The 17,980-nt window shown below is 41.6% G+C and overlaps 1 protein-coding gene and 1 pseudogene across 11 annotated transcripts in view; one reads left to right on the plus strand and one right to left on the minus strand.

Annotated features, from left to right (window-relative positions):
• Positions 1 to 5,546, plus strand: part of LOC147998163 (large ribosomal subunit protein uL29 pseudogene) — a 29,813-nt pseudogene extending 24,267 nt beyond the window's left edge.
• Positions 1 to 8,892, minus strand: part of Klf8 (KLF transcription factor 8) — a 197,150-nt gene extending 188,258 nt beyond the window's left edge. For 7 of the 11 annotated variants that reach the window (XM_087599568.1, XM_087599557.1, XM_087599562.1 and 4 more), the window contains exons 1-2: positions 8,777 to 8,892; positions 8,192 to 8,333 (exon numbers count right to left, since the gene is read on the minus strand). The gene's annotated coding sequence lies outside the window, so the exon portion shown is untranslated. Of the gene's footprint in view, positions 1 to 8,191; positions 8,334 to 8,434; positions 8,525 to 8,776 lie in introns of those variants that run through there. The other 4 variants (XM_087599558.1, XM_087599565.1, XM_087599569.1 and 1 more) reach the window with 1 other exon arrangement.
• Positions 8,893 to 17,980: the final 9,088 nt, after the last annotated feature.

Raw genomic sequence — 17,980 nt, forward strand, 5'->3', positions numbered from 1 at the left:
GCCCTATTTCAAAAAAAAAAAATCCTTGATAGCAAAAATAAAAAATAATTAAAATTTAAAACTTTGTTAATAATGAAGCTGGGTGTAGTGGCACATGCCTTTATTCCAGCACTTGGGAGGCAGAGGCAGGTGGCTCTCTGTGAGTTGGAGGCTAGCCTGGTCTCCAGAGTGAGTTCCAGGCCAGCAGGAGCCACATTGTAAGACACTGTCTCGAAAACAAACAAAACCTTTATCAGTAATGGGAAAGGGATTTAAATTAATGGTTTTCAAAAGAAGCCATACGAATTGCTACCATGAGAGGAGTTTAAAGGTTGTTACATTAAATGAACTAGGTCAGGCACATCAAATACTACTGTTTGCAGTGCTAAGGATGGGAAGTAATTGGAACCACTGCCCAAACTAAAAAACCCTGTTTAGTCTTCATCTCCAAACCCCGCCTGTGTGCATGGAGAACTCCAGCTAAGAAGACCACATCTCTCCTCATCTCCACACACAGCAGTGCCAGGCCAGGGGCTCGGCTTTTTTATCATACACGGGTACAACCACAGATACTAGTTTACATGTAGTCATCCTATGCCCAAGACTTATAAAAACCCCTTCTTTAGCAAGGGCATGCGGCTCCATTGACTTCTACCCGTGAGATCAGTGAACTGGCCCAAGAGCAGCCTCTCAATAAGCCTGCCTTTATACTCTTGATTTGGCTTGAACTAGGTTATTACACTGGTGAAACCTATTAGGAACACAGGACTATGGTCATGTTGGGTAAGCACTCCAACACCACAGAGTGCTCATAGCCCATAAAAGACATTCAAGATAAAGGGACTACCAAAGAATAAGGAATGGAATTTTTGAAAAAACATGGCATATCTAAGCAATACGATTTGCTGGAGTATACTCCTCCCATAACAGAGAACACAGATATTGCAGACAGACAGAACAACAACCCACCTATTTTAATATACCACATTCGGTATGATAAGAAAAAAATAAACATAATTTGGAAAGTAAAGGAAAAGAGAGTGGTAACAAATGCTGTTAGGTTAAGTTTAACAGGACACTTGTAACAAGGAAAAAAATCACATATACATAACAGGTTGTAGACAGAATGGAAATATACTATTAAGAGGGATGAATTTAATCCCATGATAGGGCAGCTCTGAACGATTCTGAACATTGAACAGAAAAGGTTTAAAAATCGCGGATATTGTAAAACAGAGTGGAATCTATCCTAATTTATTAGGACTACCATTAAAAAGCATCACACACTAATTTAACAATAGAAATGCATTGTTGTACAGTTCCATAGACAATTTGAAATCCATGAGGGTGAAGAAATTTCTTCTGAGGGCTATGAGGGAGGAATTAGGTAGAGCTTCTCATTTTTACTGTCTGTCTTTCCACTTTGCACCATTGGGTGAATTTTGTGTATAAATTTTTCATTTTATAATGTTTTGAGTCATTAAATTAGGCTCTATCCTGTTGACCTCATTGTAACTCCATCACCTATTTAAATAAAACCATCTCCAAATACACTCACATTCAAAAGTTCTGAAAAAGTTAGGGCTCCAACACATGCTGGAATATACTCCTCCCATAACAGAGAACACAGATATTGCAGACAGACAGAACAGCAACCCACCTCTTTTAATATGCCACATTAGGTATGATTAAGAAAAAATAAACATAATTTGGAAAGTAAAGGAAAAGAGAGTGGCAATGGATGCTGTTAAGTCATTGATCAGAGGACAAAAATGGAAGGTTTGGTAACATATAAAAGGTGTTAGACACACTACATGTAAGATGCTGAAATGTTCACCAGTTAATGGTCTAGGTTCAGAAGAAACATTCCATTTGAAAATGGAGACTTGCCATGCAGAAAGACACCGTCATACAAGTGGCAACAAGAAACAGGGATTCTAGAGCAGCAAGAGAAGAGAATGCAAAGAACAATCCGGCAAGTAGCAATCCAAGAAATAATACTGACATAAAAGTCAAAGAACAGGAGGCTCTAAAAGAAAGGCTAGCCTGCATCCCTGAGTGTAGCAGTTAACTAGGTTCTAAACTAGAGCACTAGGCAGGATAGAGCATATAGTAACTGGTAAGAGCAGTTTCAGTAAGGATTTCAATTGATGTTTTTTAAAAAAGTGAGTATTAATCTGTATGTTAACAAGGAAAGTGCTTAAGGCTGGAAAAGAAAGTATATGCTAGAAAGGTGTATCAGTTACTTTCCTGTTGCTATGACAAAACACCATGAGCAAGGCAGTCTATAGAAGAATGGGCTTATTTGGGATTATGGTTTCAGAAAGGGAAGAGTCCATCATGGTGGGGAGATATGGCAGCAAGCGGCAGTCACAGTGGTCAGAGTAGTGAGCTCAAATTCACATCGTAAACCACAACACTATGCAGAAAGAGCGAACAGAAAGTAGGATGAAACTATAAACACTCAGCGCCTGCTCCCAGTGATATGCTTCCTCTAACAAGGTTCCATCTCCCAAAGGATCCACAACCTGCCAACAATCCTACCAACTGGGGGCCAGGTGTCCAAATACCCAAGCCCCTGGGACACACATATTTCTCATTCAAACTACCACAGAAGATAAAGCAGTATGAGACAACAATGTGCAGACTTTGTACACTGTGTACCAGATGCCTGTCTACCATTGGCACGCTCTGGAAACGTGGGCAAGTTGCTTGGTTTTCCTGTGCTCTAATTGTAAAACAGGAAAAATGATGGCACCTGCTTCAAGGGACTATTGTGATGAGAGTGTGTATTGAAGCACCTAAAGTGCTTACTGGAGAATCTAGTGCATGGTAGTACATCATGCAGGCATGGTCAGATGCGCAGGAGAACAAAAAAAAAGTGAAGACAGAACAGGAGGACATCAGGTGACAGAACAAAAATCCCAGAGGATTCAAAAGAGAAAATGTATGTTCCACTAACAAGCTATGTGATCTTTAGTATTTTACTTTCCTGGGTCTCATCAATGACTACCTTACAAAGATATTATGGTGATTAAATTAAATAGTGCACAATGAACAAAGAATGTTTAAGCTAAAAGAAGGGTGGACAGATGATGCATACAATCCAAACACTGATGGCACAGGAATGAGCTTCTGACATGGGATGCTAACAGGCACACTTTTCCCACCTTTCACACAAAAGCGCCGGGAACTTCTCTTACTGAAAGCAGTATATTATTTCCTCAGTTGTGTTGGACCTGGAGCGAACCTTTAAATTCTAAAGCAATGAGCAACCGGAAGGGCTTGTTCAAATCTCTTTCACTAGGTCCCACCTCTAAAAATTTCTGAACCAGCTCATCTAAGGCAGGGCCTGAATTTTTTCTCGTTTTTTAATATTTTTGAAGATTTACTTATTTATTATATATGAATACAGTGCAGCTGTCCTCAGACACACCAGAAAAGGGCATCAGATCCCATGACAGATGGTTGTGAGCCACCATGTGGTTGCTGGGAATTGAACTCAGGATCTCTCAGAAGAGCAGTCAGTGCTCTTAACGACTCAGCCATCTCTCCAGTGCCATTTTTCTGGTTTTTTGTTTTTTGTTTTTTGGGTTTTTTTTTTTTTTTGGTTCTTTTTTTCGGAGCTGGGGACCGTGTTTTTTGTTTTTTTGAGACAGGGTTTCTCTGTGTAACCCTGGCTGTCCTGGAACTCACTCTGTAGACCAGACTGGCCTCAAACCCACAGAAATCTGCCTGCCTCTGCCTCCCTCTAGTGCTGGATTAGAGGCTTGTGCCACTACACCTAGCTGAAAATTGACATTCTTAAAAGGTTTTCAGGTGGTGAGATGCTTCTGCTCTGGCTACCATACTAGAGTAACCTCAGACCCAAGACAGTGCTGGGCAGCCTTGCTTCCACAGTAGAATTACCTGAAGACTATTTTTTAAACAATCCTTTCTTTCAGGTCACTCCCAAAGTAACCTAATCTGAATTTAGGCCGATAAGCAAAGGTATCATAATTTTCTTAATATACTCCTCAACTGTGTCTACTATATGGCCAATTGAGAATTATTAGGGAAGATGCAGCCCTTCATGTGTACATTGAACATACAGTCAGTCATCCAACATACATACCTACCTTCCCCCTAATGAGGATCTGGAATGAGAAGGGGGTTTTCAAGGCCTAAAATAAATGGAACTTCCAAATTATAAAAGGAGATGCTAAAACTCTTGCTACATTTTCCTGTCTGGATGCTGGTTCTTTTTCTCTCACTTTTAACCCCATTCTCATTATTCTCTTTCTGAGTTCCCCAGGCTAGGAATAGAGATCTAAATTTGAAGCTTTCTACTTGGACGACTTGGGGAAAAGCAAATTGAACAACTAACTTAAAAGAAATAATGTGCTGGCAGTAGTGAATGTTTAAAAAGATTTCCAAGCAAATACTTCATATTTTTATGATAAATAGCACTATAAAATCTGTGACACTTCTGTAATTAAAGCTAAGAATTTTCTTAGTGCTAATAAATTTATGGTGATTTTTTTTTGTTAAAATGCACTGGAGCCATTTGTGTTTAAGTATTTTCACATTTGTTTGAAACCGTCTTCAGATAATTATGTTTATAACAGCCACTATAAAATTATGTCCTAGTTGGCATGAACGATTCAGCAAAAGCTTTTCCAAGATTTTCTACAAGGAGCATCACAGTCAAAACCCATGACAATCTACTTCAACTTTGTCAAGAACAGTTCAACACTCTTTAGTGAAGTAGAATTTGAAATGATTGGTGACAGTTTTCATTTAAAAAAAGTGTATCCTTTACATACAAGCAACAAAAATGTACTCAGCCAATTATATTTACACATTTGTGCATATGCATACATATTGTGTGTAACAGAAACAATCAGAGAAAAAGGCACTATCTGTTTGTGGGAGTGGTTAAAACAAAGAGTACCTGGGGATGGGCAGAAGGGAAGAAGAAATTCCCTGGAAGAGGGCAGGAGAAGTGATGTAATTCTATTGCAATTAAAAACAAAGGAAATTACAATATTAAAGAACAGAAAAAATGCAGCCTAACCCCTTCAGAATAAAGCCAATATTTAATTTCCTCTACCCCCTTCACCTCCTTACTTTCTTAGCCTTGCTATATACCTCTAGATAGCCTTGAAATTGCTGTCCTTTGGCTTCCAAAGTACTGGGATACCAGGTATATGCTTTCACAGCTGCCAATATGTACCCCCTGCTATTCCTGGAATACACCAAGTAGAACAGTCTTCTCAAACATTCTTGTGGCTATCTCCCTTATTTCATGAGATATATTATTCTTTATCATATCAAAGAGGCTTTCTTTAAAAAATTGCATATTAGCTCTCCTTAACACGTTACACTGTCTTCCTACTAATTTAGATCTTCACCAAACACATATCTTTGCTGTCTATCCCCTTCAAGAGCACCTCTCACTATCTCCACGGTGGTGCAATGGTACAGGAAAAGATTCTTAGCATACATTTGTTAAATGAGTACATGACTAGCGTGACACAATATAATTTTGTGTTGCAATTTTCTCATTTGCAGTTTCCTACTCTTGAGGACTGAGTAAGAACCAGAATAGGATTTAACCAAAGCTGTCCACATTTTTCTAGTACAGGAAAGTCTAGGCATTCCAAGAGGCAATTTGAGGGTTGGAACTAGTGCTATAGAATTACAGAAATAGAGGGCAGAGAGAAGCAGAGGCAGGGGCAAAGGGATAGGGAGGGAGAGGGAAGGAAGAAGGCAAAGAGGGAGGGAGGGACACGGAGAGGCAGCGATCCCTGGATAGTTTTTGTTTAGTTTCTGCAATTATCTCTCATGAAACCACTTTGCCTTGTCCTAAATAAAAGGAAGCAGAATGACACCAAATAATTCAAAGTGCTATGGGAAAGCCTCTTAAACCCCTTGGAGAAAAATTCTACTTTTTCCTTGAGTACTTCTCAGTACATTCATAAAGCTTTCCTTGTCCTATAAAGGCAATAAACACATTTCAGCAACAGTATGACAGCTAAGAGTGTCCTAGTTCCCATATATACAACTTGAAATTCCCCAGAAAGATAATCAAACCAGCCATGAACACCAAGAGACAATCAAATGTTAAAAGAGAAGCATATCAGCCCCTAATAAGTGGTATGGAATACCAAAGGCAGAATACTGGCTGTGGAATCAACACATAGTTCCTTCCCCACCCTCCGTTCAAGGGGTATGGCATGCACAAGTGGCTTTTGACTCAATAACAAGACTACACTCCCAAACAGTTAAAATCAACTAGGAGTGTTTCTGTTGAATGTGTGCTTTCCTTTGTTTTCAGGAGGCCATAGGGAAAAAATGTTGAGTCTTTTTTATCTTAATTCCTTTCCAAACTCAATAATATGGGCTGTTTGGAATAAGACTGTTTTCAAGTTTAGATGATCTACCAAGGATAGAGGACTCTGCTTTGCTTTAAAATGTTGTCAAGGAGGGGTTGGGGATTTAGCTCAGTGGTAGAGCGCTTGCCTAGCTAGCTAAAAGCCCTGGGTTCGGTCCTCAGCTCCAAAAAAGAGAAAAAAAGGAAAAAAAATAAAAATAAAATGTTGTCAAGGAACCTACAACAGACACCATCCCTGGATGAGAACTGGTAGTGGAGATGTAGTGAAATTCAGAATATTAGAGAAGTGATTCTGGACTTTACATTTAATACAGAGACAGCTAACTGCAGACCGATGGGAACTGGGTCGTTCCAACACCCACACAGAGTATTTCATGGTGAATTGATAGCCCTCAAACCTCAACAACATTTTCATCTCTTTGGTCTGTGGACTAAAGTTCCATCCATAATCCTGCCACCCTCCCTAAGCAGAAACAAAAGAGAAGCATGTAAAAGATGTCACTAGTCCATAGAAGCCCTTACTAATGAATCGTTGCTATACCAACTCTTTCTTTATCTGATGGGAAGGAGCTAATGAGGCAGTCCTTCCCAAAACAATGTACCAGGTAAGACGCCAACATGAAAATCAGAGCATTCAGGATGGCCTCAGCTTTCCTTCTGAAGAATTCTGTCCTGTTCTCTTCCAAGGGCTTTTTCTTTTCAAGACAAGGTAGCATTCTCTAGTTCTGGCTGTCCTGGAACTTACTACATAGACCAGAGTGGCCTTGAACTCAGAGATCCACCTGCCTCTGCCTCTCATGACAGGTACGCGCCACCACACCTACTTTTAAAGCCATTTTGACTTGGTACATGTTTTCCAACCTGAGCTCCCAGTTCCTTTGATTTAAGTATATGGATTCCCAGCACTGACGGAAAGAAATACATGTGAACTCAGAGAGTATATGTTAGGGATGGTTGGCAAATGTTAGAATCAAATTCAACATTCCTCTCTCTATCCTGGGAGGAGATCTTGGCCACCATAAGCTAAGAAAGGAGTCAGTAGTAACATCCTTCAGGGTCTTGAAATCTTACAGTGTCCAGGTGCATGCATGATCTGCCACTGGCAATGAAGTTGGCATTAAATAAATATCTGTAGAATTGATTAATTTGCTCAAAGTCATCTACACAGTCATGTTGCATCTGATTCGAAATGCTACCCTTCAGCAAAAACTACAGAGCCAACTGACTCTGTGAGTAACTAATGTGCAAATTGGCATGAATACCCACATTGCACCTTCAAAAAAATCCACTGGATGTTAGGAACAAGTTTGAAGGGTAACCTGAGAGAGGGAGGAGATGTCCTCGGCACATAAATTCCTTCCAATAAACAGGTAGTGTTATAACAAGGTAAGGCACTGATATTCTTTAAACTAAATTTCCAGTCCAAGTATAGACGTCCCCTAGGTAAAATTGTGCGCTGTCCCTTTAAGAAGCCAGGCAAGATGGAGCCCTCCCAGCTACAAGCTAGAGGTTTCAGCAACCTGATAGGGATGCTGGAGTGTGACAAAAAGAAAGAATGCCAGAAGGATGGTAGCGAAGCCTTAACAGCAGGAGTGGAAATAGAGGCTGTAAACACACTACACGCTTCAGTGCGCACGAGCTGGCTGCGTGGCCACTCTGGCACCAGAGCACCACCCTCCACCCCTCTCCTCCGCCCTACTCCACCCTGCCCCACCCTTCTTTCCTTCTGGAGTGAGCCACCGGCAGAACTGAGGCCATGTCCCCGCCCCCTCCGAGACCCCGGGAGGGCAGCCAAAGAAGGCGAGGTGGTGGCCCGGCAAAATGAAAGGGACTTACTTTGGGGTTCCGAGCCTCCGAAGGCATCCTCTCCTTGCAGCCCCTGCCAGGGGCAGCGCGCACACGGGGTCCTTGCTGCCTTGCGCCACGAACCGAGCCCAGGGAGACTTAGGGAGATGCCGGTACACTCGATATTACTGATCTTAAGGCGAGACAGAAGGGTACGAGGGAGTTAGCCCGTGGTGGGAGTGGTGGTAAGATCTAAAACCCTCCTTTCCCCTCATTCGCCCGAGCGTCCCTCACCCAGCCTTAAGGATTTCAGGGGCAATGGTTTTCTTTTTTTCCCTTTTGGTTTCTCCCAGCTGCCTGTCCCAGACCCCACCCAGCGGCTCCACCCCATCCACTGCTACACATTCTGTCAATCACCAGCCCCTTTAAAGCTGCATCACACAACTTAGCTTTTCCTCCCTCTTTGATGGGCGACAGAATCCTGGGGCCTTTTTAACAATGCCCCGGACATTTTTGTTGGGTTTCTGAAGCTGGGGTTACCTCCTTGTGGAGGCCTCCCCTCCCCACCTCTGGCCTGAAGCTGGCCCACTGTACCCCACCCAAACTCTTTTCCGGACAAGCCAGGCCCAACCTTACCACACCACACCACACCACACCCCGGTCTCTTAACTTCGTCTCTGGTGAAAGCTCTTCCCTAGCCAGCCAGAACTCCAAGAAAGTTCCAGTAACGAACGCCCTTCTTGGCACCGCCCACTCTCGTGCACTTTTCTAGACTTAAGGGGCTTAAAAGCTCTCCTGGCCTTGGGGTTTCTCCAGTTCTGCCTGGTGGAGGGGAGGATAATGTCTTCACCTTTCATCCATGTGAGTCTCCAAATTTCTGACCAGCCTAGAAAAAGAGACAGTAGTGATTCCCAGAAATCTGTGTGATACCTTTAACAAATCATAAAAAGCCTTCCAGTACCATTACCCCCTACTCCTGGATCAGGCAACTCAAAAGTCAGAAAAGCATGGAGGACCAATCTTACCATCTTAAACTGGAAGCCCACAGTGACTCACAAGAAGTTACGTTTGTTGCCATTTCCCAGTTCAGATAATGGTAACACCTGGTTTCAGAACAAAAACATCTCGAGGAGCCTAACTTTGACCCTGTTCTCCTCTCCAGCCACTTTCAATTCTTCAGAGAATCCTTTTGTCTGTGTCTTTAAAATGTGTCCATTTGACCACTGCTGGGTGCGTGGGTTCCTAATACCTCCCAGGCTCTGGCCTGCTGCCGACTCTCAACTAAATGAGTCTCTTCAAAGATCTCTTGCTTTTCTATATTGACTCCCCTAAAATCCTTCTCTAGTTAGACAACCGCTTTTGCGGAGCAGTTTTAAAAAACAAACTGAACAAGAGGTACTTCTTTTATAAAATCTTTGATTCCCATTGCATTTAGAATCCACATTCTACAGGAAACAAGATCTCTCCCTCCCTACCAATTTCAAAACAACCTTTTTCACAGTGGCTGGTGATTTTAGTTCAGTATGCTAAGATCTGTGTCATACTTTGACCTCCGTGTTTCCTTTCTGTTTTGTTCCCTCCATATCCTATATCCAATGTTAACTCACAGAACACAGGTCTTGCGACTTTTTTAAAAGATGGTTTATTTATGTATATTGGTATATTTATTTATTTTATGTATATTGGTGTCCTGCCTGTTTGTATGTGTGTGATATTGTCAGATCTCCTCCTGGAACTGCAGTTGCAGACAGTTGTGAGTTGCTGCGTGGACGCTAGGAATTGAACTTGGGTCAGCCAGTGCTCTTAACCACTGAGCCAAATCTACAGCGCCCGGAATTTGCAAGTTTCTACCAACAGAGGCTTGTGAGCGCAGGAATTTAAATATCCTTAGCATACTGAATAGTGGCTTGCCATAGAGTGTGAGGCCAATATTTATTTAAAGATATTATGAGCAGTATCTTCACAGATTTATTGTATAATATCTACTGTTGTTGCTATTATTATTATTATGTTTTTGTTTGTGTTGTTTGTTGTTGTTTGAGACAGGGTTTCTCTGTGTGGCTCTGGCTAGCTGTCCTGGAATTCACTCTGTAGACCAGGTTGGCTTCCAACTCAGAGATTCACCTGCCTCTGCTTCCTGTGTGCTAGGATTAAAGATGTGCAGCACAAAAAAAAAAAAAAGAAAGAAAGAAAGAAAGAAAGAAAAAAAAAGATGTGCAGCACCACTGCCAGACTCACTCCTTCTTCTGAGAAGAGTTTATGGAAGCCTCTTATTTTGGCTAGGTACATTGCAAGTTTATAACAGCACACTAGATGAAAAACATAAGCGGCTAACATTCAGGGCATTCACGAGCAGAAGTCTGGAGACTTTGGCCTGGTAACATCTGTAAGTGAACATATGATGGCTGAGCAGTTGAGAACATGTTGATAATGGCTTAAGACAAGATTAAAGAATTCTTGCTTTTATAAGATATTTTCCTGGTGCTAAATAACCTTATTTCCCTGTACGGGTGAAGGAAAATGAGTGCCTTTGCTAACCTTGCATCAAGGTCAGGGTATAAAATTGCTCAAACAGTCCCCTGTGTACATACCTAATGCCCTTTCCTTTATTTGCCTTTCTTTCCTCTCTGACCAATTAACAGCCAACAGATTAGCTTAACTGTGCGTCCCAATATCGTAATTAACTACAAGTTTCATTAAGAAAATAATGGGAAAGTACTCATCTTCAGAGCCATACTACTAAAGTTCAAATCCTAGCTTTACTACTTCTTTGAGTTGTGGTTTTAGACAAGTAATTCTACCTCCCAGTCCTTCTATTTTCTCATCTGAAAATGCTAATAATGGTGATGATGATGATGATGATGATAGCAATGACTCATTGTGAGGTTGTGCATCTAAATGAAGTAATGCATCCTAGGGGGTGGGAAAGAATATAATCTCACTACAAAGAAGGTTCTATTAATTTAGATGGTCTAAGTTTCCAATAAAAATACTTTACTCCCTGGAACTATTAAGAACCCTATGTGAGCAAATGCAAATCTTAAATGCCAACCCGAAAGCACGTGGTTAGCAGGCCACAGCTTCTACCAATTAACCCCAACGTTAGCCAAAGGGTAAAGTAACAGATATTCTAAGGCATAATAAAGGCAACTTATTTATAAAAGGCATGTATGTCTTTGATTCTCTCCTCTCTCTCTCTCTCTCTCTCTCTCTCTCTCTCTCTCTCTCTCTGTCGACCATGTTTAAAAATAGATATAATGACAGACAGGCAGTGGTGGCACTAGCCTTTAGTCCCAGCACTCAGGAGACAGAGGCAGGCAGACCTCTGTGAGTTTGAGGCCAGCCAGATCTAGGAGAGCAAGTTCCAGGACAGCCAGAGCTACACAGAGAAACCTGTCTAAAAATAAAACACACCAAAAGAATAGATGAACGAATAATTGAAAAATGTTCTCCCCCACCAATTTAGTAGCCCCAAACGAATTCAAATCTTTTTTTTTTGTGACCTTCCAATTTGTTTAAGACTATAGCTATTTAGAGGCTGCCTTACTAGATTATACAAACTTCTTAGGAGTTTGGTCTGTATCTTGTTTATCGTCAAACCCTGCAGTATCTGCACTATTTGCAATGTTGAACTGACTATATATGGCTTTTCATTTAGTCATCCAGCAAACAAACAAAATTATATTCTCGACTGATGTGAAAGGCAGCTAGCAGTGCTAGACTGTAAAGTGTTAGGTCACTGAATCCGGGAGACAGCAGGCTGAAGTGCCTATTAACATATCAAAGTGAAGTCAAGGCCAGTTCTCTGAGAGAAGTAGCGCCTGCGGCTCCCCCAGTTTGAAGCATTACTAAGTACCTGTGGCTCCATAGAGCATTTCTCACCCCGCCCCCTCCCCTAAACCGCGAGCTCCCAGGGGCGGTCTTCCACTTCTCTTTCCCTAAGACTGATTCCTACATAATACTGCCGTTTTGGCTACACCACTCCCTTGACCTTGGCCCAGGCTGCGTGTAGGTAGGCTGCTAGGATTCTTCCCTCTCTGCTTTCAACCTTGTATCTACATTAAAAATCTTCTCCATAGTCATGTGGTTCTTATATTTCTTTTTCTTTTTTCATTCAGAAAGAAGATTGGATTTGTATTTTAAAGGAGATCTCCAGGTCCTGAGATATCACTGACTAGCCGTGTAGCACAGAATACAGAGGAAAATAATTATGGTATCAGGCTTCTCTATGTATACCCTAAGGTGGCTAAGAAGGTAGAGACTTTGACTACAAAACATTTCTTGTAAAAAAAAAAAAAAACAAAAAACAAAAAAAGGAAGTCAATCTCGTATTTTTAGTGAAAATCAGAGCAGGCATTGTAGTAGAAAGACTCCTGGCAGTCTGGCAACAACAGTCAAAACTACTCTAAAACAGAGGTCACAAATCCACAATTCATAGGTTAAATGTGGTCAACAGATGTATTTTGTTTAGCCTACAGTATATGTGTGCAGCTATATATACATTCATATGTCTGTGTTAAATTGAAGAAGTTACAAGCATTGAAAAATTAAGAAATCTCTCTATGAAATTATTTTCCACATTTATGAAGACAACGGTTATACAATCGACCATTGATCTGTCGGAAATAATCAGTACCTGTGGTCTTCTGATCTCATGAGCTCACCGTGGTCCCTACCAGAGCATTTCCCTCATGTATTCAATCACTTTGGCCTGGGATGGCATTTTAGGTTTTATTCTTTTTTTTTAAAATTGGATATATTTCTTTATTTACATTTCAAATGTTATTCCCTTTCCTAGTATCCTGTCCATAAGCCCCCTATGCCCTCCCCCTACCCCATAAGAGTGTTTCCCCTCCCCATCCACCCCCACTTCCCACTCCCACCCCCACCCCCAACATTCCCCTGCACTGGGTGGGGGGGGTCCAGCCTTGGCAGGACCAAGGGCTTCCCCTTCCACTGGTGCCCCAACAAGGCTATTCTTAATAAATAATAAATGACTAAGAGGTGGCATTTTGGGGGTACATTTAATATGTGGCCTGGCTGCTTTTGCAGAAATCATACCGGATCAATACGCCACAACTGTGCCACCTCTCTGACTTGAACGCAGCATCCTGAGAAAGGGACTAGAAACTGCTTGTAATTTAGTTCAGTTCAAGAAATATTTATTGCACATTCATCAGGTGGAAAGAACTGTGTTGGGCACATAAGGTTTGTGTTTTCTTTCCCTTTAGAAGCTTCCAACCAAAAACTCTCCCTACGGTTTCTGTAGTACTCCTCGTGGAAACTTAATAGTCTCCGAGATTTCGTTTATTCTTAAATATAACTCAGCCTGTTTCTCTTCCATGTGACTCCACTGAAATGGTGATTGTGAAGATCTACAGTAATGTCCATGTTTCTAAATCCAATGGTCATTGTCTAGTTCTTCAATTTCTTCATTATTTGGTAGCATTCAGTTTAATTGACTGGTGATAGTCTCTTGGGGTTCTTCAGGATTTTTATCTAGAACTACTCTTACCATTTTACTTTTACTTCACTGGCTGGTCTTCAGACTGCTTTTTTTCCATTTCCCGGAGCCCTAAACATTAGAGCACCCTGGGTTTTCCCTTTAACTTTCTGTTCTCTCTCTATTGTCTTATGAGATCTCACACAGTACTGTGGTGCTGAATGTAAGCTGATGTATTCGTAAATCTGTATCTCACATCTAAAGCTGTATAAATTCTACCTCTATATATGGTTCAGAGGACTGGTTCTGAAGAATCCTAGTTACTTTCTAGTACTGTCTTACAGACACCACAACCAAAACTACTTGGAGAAGAAAGTGCTGATTTGGTCTGCATGTCCAGCTCACAGTCTACTCTAGAGGAAAATCAAGGCAGAAACTCAAGCAGGGTGGGAACATGGAGGCAGGACTGAAGCAGAGACCAGGAAGGAACATTACTTCCTGGCTTGCCCCTCATAATTTGTTCAGCCTCCTTTTTGATATTGTCCAGGACAAGCAGCCTAGGGGTGGAACTGCCTACAATATACTGGGCTCTCACACATCAATAATTATAAAGAAAATGCCCTACAAACTTGGCTTCAGGAAATCTGATGGGGTTGGGGATTTAGCTCAGTGGTAGAGCGCTTGCCTAGCAAGCACAAGGCCCTGGGTTCGGTCCCCAGCTCCGAAAAAAAGAAAAGAAAAAAAAAAGGCAGGAAATCTGATGGAGGTACTGTGTCAGTTGAGGTCCCTTTTAAAACCTAACAGGGACTGCACGCCAATTTGACACACCAATATATTACCTTTTGTTTCTTTCTTCCCCAAGATCTCATTAATATCAATACCACATAGCAAAACACATTCAAATTTTTTGGCTTTTTTTCTCAATTTTTTAATTCATTTTACATCCCCTTCCTCCTCTCCTCCCAGTCCTACCCTTACAAGTCTCTCCCTCCATTGTCCTCTCCCTTTCTCCTTAGAGAAGTGGGAGACCCACATTGGGAAGGGGGATATAGAAACTGAAGTGGCCAACTCTTGTAGCCAGGCAGGACTTCTAGAGGGGGGGAGGGGACCTCAATCTACCCATAAAACCTTCAACCCCAAATCTGTCTGGCCTACATTCCAATTTTTTAAAGTCCCATGCTCTTTAAAGCTTCAACGCTAAGGGCTGGAGAGATAACTCAGTGGTTAAGAGTACTGTTTTTTTTTTTTTAAAGGCCCAGCACCCACACTGCAACTCACAACTGTCTGTAACTCCTGTTCCAGGGGATCCGACAGCTCCACACAAACATACATGCTGGCAAAACACAAATGCACAATAAAAAAAAACTTCAAATACCAAGTTTCAATTTCTTCCACGTTCTTTTTTTTTTTTTTTTTTTTTTTTTTTTTTTTGTTCTTTTTTTTCGGAGCTGGGGACCGAACCCAGGGCCTTGCGCTTCCTAGGTAAGCGCTCTACCACTGAGCTAAATCCCCAACCCCTCAAGTTTCAATTTCTTTGAAATATTCCATTTCTGTAATATTTCAAGATGGAAGAACCAGGACACAGTCAGAAGCGAAGCAAAGCAATTACGCAAATCCAGACGTGTAAATAACTTCATGTCTGATGTCTGCGATTCACAGGTTTCTGGAGTCCAAAGGGCTTGAGACTGGACTTTTGGCTACCTTATTGGGTTCTTTCCCCTACCACCGTTCTCTATCCTTCCAGTCCCCCCCCACACCCCATGCTAGGTAGGAGAGAAAGAAAGTTAGAGGAGAAAGGAGATATCATTATTACCAGACTACTTCCTGCTGATCAGGGGCATCGAGTTCAATGGGGCAACTCCAATTTGTTCTACTTAACAAACAGCAACCAACAGCAAACATCAGCAGGGGGCAGGGGATAGGGAGCAGCAGCCATTGCCTCTCTTGGGGTTTGAGCATTTATATAGCCTCTCAAGTATCCCTAGAATCCCAAACAAATTATCTGCAACTGGCAAAACCACATCTCTGTTGGACCAAGAGACAAATCTGTGGACAATCTGAAGCAGCCCCATATCCCACACCTGGGATTAAAACAAAAACATGCACATAACATGTCTGTGTTTTTAAAGAAACCAAAATTCTCACCACACCCCACTTGTCTGGTTTTGCAGACTTGTAGACTCAGGCCAGCTCCACTTTACAGCTGCCACTGTTGTTGGCAAATGGCAAGTGCTCCTGGTCCTGGTGCCTCCGATATGCTATGGTCTCCACTATAATTGAAGCTTCGCCTTCACCAATGGCCTGGCATATCTGTAGGGATTCTAATCATGCTATTTGGTGCCAAGCACCAACATTTTTCCATGACCCCTTCAACTCTGGGGCTGGCTCTGGGTACAGCAACAGAGACTGTATCTTCACCAGTGGTATCTCCTGGCCTCTGCCAATGCCAAGGCTTAGCTGTTCTCCCCGGCTCCTTTAATACTGCAGTTTGCATGCTGCCAAGTTCATCCACCACCTTGAGATGCAGCCTTGGTCCTGCTATGGACCGTGCTCTGTATACTGACTCTGAGGAAAGGTTTTACATCAATAATGCTGGTCTCTTCTTAATTGCATATGACCCCCCCACACCTCAGTTACCTAACATCAATTGTCCCAGGAAAACAAAATGGTGCTGACCAACATAACTAATTATTAGAACTTTTCACATTTCTCATTTGATGTCATTATTATCCCTCTCCAATTGTGGGACATTTGCCCTATTTCCCCTCATTGGTTTTTGATCCTCCTAGGCAGTCATTTTGGAAACCAAAGATGCTCTAAATGCTACACGTCCTTGATTCCATCTAACAAGTTTCAAGTTTTCTCTGATCACAGAGTCCTAAATAAAGATTTTACTTTATGCCTTTTCTTAGGAGAAAAGACGTCAATGGAAAGTTTTCTCCTTTTCTCCACTTTTTGTTTTTTGTCCAAGTTAAAGATGGACAAAGATGGTTCCTCACACCTTCTTCCTGCCCTTCTCTCACACTTGTGTTCGTGTGCACCTGGAAGCCTGAGGTCGGCATCCAGGGTCTTCCTTGATCACTTTGTTCATCTCAAACGAATGAAGAGCTTGCTAATACAGGCTACTCGGACTGGTCAGACTGCACCTATGATCTGGTTTGTCTTTATGCCCCTAGAAGTATATGCAAGCTGCCACACCCACCCAGCATTTAAAAGGGTTCCAGGGATCTGAATTCTACAAATATAGATGGGGCATGGGTGGCATGAACCTATAATTCGACTCCCAGGGAGTGTATGGAGCAGAATTGTGAGTTTGAAGCTAACGTGGAATACACAGACTCTATCTTTTTTTTTTTTCTTTTTTTCGGAGCTGGGGACCGAACCCAGGGCCTTCCGCTTGCTAGGCAAGCGCTCTACCACTGAGCTAAATCCCCAACCCCCACAGACTCTATCTTAAGTGTATTTTAGAGGGTTCTTTTTTAAGATAGAGTCTGTATACCACTATAAACATTTTATCATCTCTTTTATTTTAAATGTAAGCAAATCCGTACAATTTACTATTTCAGTCTGAACTGCGCTGGCATAGTAAGGATGTAAATTAGGAGGCCTTTCAGAAAATACATTTTTTTAAAAAAAGACAGGACAACATTTTGGAGTAAGTTCTGTTCTTCTGCAATGTGGATTCCAGGGATTAAACTTGGATCACCAATCCTAGAAAACTTTTTATTTATTTAGTCTTCTAATTTGGAACAAAGGGGGAAGAATTCACAAATATACACCCAAGCACCTGTTTTACATTAAAGATCAACTTCTGTTTGTATACTAGATTTCTAATAATAATAATAATAATAATAATAATAATAATAACAATAATAGTATTAGTATTATATCACAGATTGCAGTACAAAAGCCATGCCCATTGTTGTTTTCATCCTGGAGAAGCAAGTCTGACAGTGGCATCCTAAGAGTTGCTCAGGACAAGTGTGAGAGACAGAGCAAAGGGATAGCTGGCTTTTCCATTCCAAATCAGGAAGGTAACATGTTGAAAGACACTCACACTTCAACAGAGAAAAGTGTCTGACTACAAGAAGCAGAAGCACTGACGTGAGACATAACACCGAAATTTCCACTGAATCCTATGTTCAGAATTTTAATACAGATTAATCCAAAATCGCTGAAGGTCAAGAAAATGCTCCCCTTTGTAGTAAGGATCCTCACAGGACTCAGAAGACACACTCAGCTTACCCGGTCCAGAAGCAGGATGAACTGTGGGGCTCACATTACCATCTTTACTCTGATGCTATAGTCCTTTCCATGTCTAGGAATCTGCTGTGGGCAGCTTCTACCCATTGTAAGTTAAGTAACCAGTTAATTAATTTAAAATTTGTAATCATTTG

This window comes from Rattus norvegicus, chromosome X (genome assembly GCF_021556685.1).
Source record: "Rattus norvegicus strain SHRSP/BbbUtx chromosome X, alternate assembly SHRSP_T2T, whole genome shotgun sequence".
Lineage (NCBI taxonomy): Eukaryota > Metazoa > Chordata > Mammalia > Rodentia > Muridae > Rattus > Rattus norvegicus.